Genomic DNA, 4260 nt, shown 5'->3' on the forward strand with positions numbered 1-4260 from the left:
GTGGATGGATGAGTGGATGGATGGATGGCCCTCTTCTAGGTGCACATAGTGATGACCTCATTCTGAGAGATGATGACAGAAAATCTCAAGAGAAAATGCCACTAAGGAGACAACCATTTATTGTCAAGTGCATCCGATGAGAAACAACCATCAGGCCAGCATCTGTGTTCGCTCGCCCTGGCACATAATTTGGGACGTGACATGATGCGGCCTCGGGCTGGAAGAGGGTCGCGTTTTCAGATCCTGCACATCCAATGGGATTTCCACAGCTGCTTGCTCAGAACCGGTCTCCACCTCTCCGTCCACGCTCCGAGGGTGCTGAGACAACTTCAGTCAAAGCCCCAGATCCTGCACTAAGGCCACGACGCTCCGGTCCCCAGGAAATTTCCACCGAGGGAGACGGAAATAAACACACACCCTCAGCCAGACCCGACTCCCGCAGCACAACTCATTAAACTAATTACATCACTTGCCTGGCAGGATTATTTATGGAAATAGGAAATCATGTCCTATCAGCTAAACACCGTCTCCGAACCGGCGGGTGAGCTGAGTTCATGGTCACACGGTTTGGGCGGACTGAAGCATCTCTCACTTCTGCCAGCACCCTCAGGTCTGTCCCGCATGCCACACATCCCCTCACAGTCTCGCCTATCTCCTTTTCCAGGCCGGGAAGGGAAGCCAAGGGGGCTTCCACAGCTTGGCTAAGTCACCAAATGAGTGATTTAACAAAAACGTAGAGTTTAACGGCAAATCCTATGCCGGGTCAAAAACACAGAGGCCAGCATGGCGGGCCAGGAGCGAAGATGAACAAAGCAGGAAGGGGAGGCTGTGGAGAACTGAAGAGAGGACAGCCGGCCGTCAGTGCAGGGTGACTATGACCACACAGAAGCAGAGACGGTGATGTGAGAACCTCTGATTTCTTTCAAGAAGACTGCCAGAAAGCTGGAATATTATGGGAAATTTGTGCACTTTGCTTTTAAACGCTGGTGACGAACTCAAAACCGAAAACACAACATGTTTGCAGACCTTATCAGGGCATTTAGACCAACACATTGTGACTTTCACCCTGTTTCTCCCTGCACTCCTACATTCCTCAAGAGTGTCTTCGAGGGACTGTCTGCTTCTCACCTAGGGATGTGTTCCGCCCTCAGGAAAACAAGGAAGTCCCCCAAGGAAAGGACAGCCTGTATTAGAAAAGGAACACGACATTCCCGAGAGGCACGGCTCCCACTTGGGAATCTGAGAACCAGTGCCTGTTCTGATCTTCACGGGGGGGCACAGTTTGGGCCAAACTGCTAGCACATCCACAGAATGACTCCCTGTGCAGGTTCCCAGCAAACGCAGGGACTGTTGTCAGCGGAGGGGCTGGGTACCAGCCTGGCAGGCCATCTGGGTGCCACCCGCCTCCCCGGTCCTGTGTCCGGGGCTGGCCAGCCAGTTCTGCAGACGGTGCCACCCCCCTCGACCTAGAGCAGGCGCCCCTCCTTCTGTCTTAGGCACGAACAGCCCAGAAGCCCACTCGGGGGAGCCCTCAACATACGATCGGCACCCCAAAACCCAACGCCAAGCAAAGTGAGGACGCGAGCCACCACTCTCACTGCGCTACATTCCCGGGCGGTTCAACTGCCCTCTGACCTGCAGGGGCAAAGCATGGGGGCCACACAGGGGCAGGGAGGGCAGGGCAACACCCCTGCAGGCCGGGGCACCCCGCTCTAAGCCGCAAGGCCGGGTTAGACAGAATGAGGGTGGTGTCTCCCCCGAGCCACCAGACCCGCCCCCCACGTGTATTTGGTGTCATTACTCCAGGGGTCTTTTTTTTTTTTTTAATTTTTTTTTTCAACGTTTTTATTTATTTTTGGGACAGAGAGAGACAGAGCATGAACGGGGGAGGGGCAGAGAGAGAGGGAGACACAGAATCGGAAATAGGCTCCAGGCTCCGAGCCATCAGCCCAGAGCCTGACGCGGGGCTCAAACTCCCGGACCGCGAGATCGTGACCTGGCTGAGGTCGGACGCTTAACCGACTGCGCCACCCAGGCGCCAGGGGTCTTTTTTTAATTAGGGCAAAACACACACGACGTGGAAGCGACCACCTGAACAATTTCAGTGCGTGTCACGCGGCTCACGCTGCTTGGCGGGCGTCACTGCTGTCCAGTCCCGCGTGCACTGGCCCGACAGACCCCCTCCCCCCGCTCAGCCCCCACAATCACCAATCTGCTTCCTGCCTCTAAGGACTCGCCCCCCTGGGCTCTTCACCCACCACGTGGCCTTTGGCGTCTGGCGTCTCTCACTGAGCGCATTTTCGAGGCTCACCCGTGTGGGGGCAGAGCTTTGTTGCTCTTTGTGGCTGAACACGGTCCACACTGCAGGAAGGAACACGCTTCGTGCCCTCGGTCGGGCACGGACGGGCACCTGGTGGGCTTTGCGCTCACGCCCCGTCTGGTCCCCCCCACCGTGGCTCGACCCTGTTACGCGCATGTCATAGATGCCGCAGACACGGAGCAAAGTTCCGAGGGACCAGAAAGGCGGTCTGAAGACCGACCACACGGGGCGGAGCCCAGGCGTCCCTGAAACCCCACCCGGTCGGCCCCCAAATAGCCGTCGAAAGGAGACAGCGGGTCCCGCCCCGTTCTCAGCTCCATGGCGCCCGTTCCGCCGCCGTAGCCTCGGTCAGCCGGGCCTCGGGGCAGAAAGGCCAGGCTGCTCTGGACTCCCCACTCGCCTGCCACCAGCCCTGACCGTGTCAGAGGCTCCCTGTCTCCCGTGCCACGCCGCCCGCCACGGTCCTGACCGGGACGTCCCCGTGCTCTCTGGGTGTGCCCTCTGCACTGACAGCCCTGGGGTCCCCGCTCCTCCCCCCACCCTGAGCCCCGGACCCCTCCATCGGACGCTCCCGAAGGCCCCCCCGGAGACCTGTGTCTGTTCGGCCGCACGACACAGACAACCGGGCCTCAGAGAGGCGAGAAGAGCCGCCAGACCCGCTGATCTGGGGGAGCAAACTGCTGCTCGGCCGCCCGTTGGGCCTGCCCCCTACCCCCCCACCCTCCCGCTGGGCCTGCAGACCGCCCCCCCTCCCCCGGGAACAGGCCGGCCTCCGGAGAAAACCCTGTCCGGTGTGCTATCCGGCCTTCCAGCCCACGGCCCTATGCCACGTCCTCCCAGCCTCGTGCACCCCTCCCTGGAAAGCAAGCACCGCTCTGCCCTCCCCCGGGACACCTGCACCTCGACCCAGCGCCCCCCCCCGCGGCCCCCCCCCCCCAGCAGGAGTCCTGTCCAGCAAAGACCCTCCTTCAAGGCCCAGACTTGTTTCCCACTTCACACGCGTTGCAAACTCGTGCGACCGGGGATCAGGGTGTTAGCAAGCGTCTCGGCCTCCCTTTGTCCTTTGCCGAGGGGACGGCACACGCCCCACCCCTCTCCCACGGCTACGCGGAGCCCAGAACCCCAGAAACACCCTGCCCACAGAACCCGAGAGGCCACCACACCTCCGGGCCACACGAGAAGGAAACGCAAATGAGGAAGGGGGACGTCAGAGCCACGCAGCTCTGCTGGACCTGACGGGTGGCCGACGGTTACACATTTAAATCACTGCCGAGGTTAAATGAGACGGCTGTGCCAAGAGAGGGGCTCCATCTGCCAAGACGAGGATTTGATGATGAAGCAAATCACTGGTGCAGCCGCGCTGGGCCCGGGGCCCACGGGCGCCTGCGGCCAGGCGTTTAGCGGGCCGGCTTGCACGGCAGCGGGGGGCGGAGAGGCGCTGTCGGGGCCCGGCCGCCACTTCCAGAACCACCCGCGGCCCGAGTGCACCTGCCAGCTGGCTGGACGCCACGTGAGGGGCCGGGGACCAGATGGCTGCACGAGCTCTGGGAGCAGAAACGGGAGAGGACGGGGGCACCCAGAGGGACCCTGACAGGCAGAGGGGCGCCGGGGGCCAGCGCCAGCCCCCCTGCGGCACAGAACACGCGCACGCCCGCTCCAAAGCGTCTGCAGCCTGGACGCTGTCCCGACTGGAGACCAGTTTCCAGATGAAATCCTCGTGCAGAGAGGACACGCTCTCTTCGGGGTGAATCTTCTAACCTTCTGAAAGCGAACACATTGTTGCAGTCTCTTTCAGGTTATTGAATAACACCTGCGTTGTCTCCGCACGGTTCAGTCTGAAGTGGTTTTTTCACAAACTAGAGGAACGTTAAGTTTACTTCTTTCTCGGAAGCTCCGGGTGTTCGTTTGACTCGTTTACTTCTTTCTCGGAAGCTCCCGGG

This window comes from Herpailurus yagouaroundi, unplaced genomic scaffold (genome assembly GCF_014898765.1).
Source record: "Herpailurus yagouaroundi ecotype Mexico unplaced genomic scaffold, PumYag 191, whole genome shotgun sequence".
NCBI classification, from domain to species: Eukaryota; Metazoa; Chordata; class Mammalia; order Carnivora; family Felidae; genus Herpailurus; species Herpailurus yagouaroundi.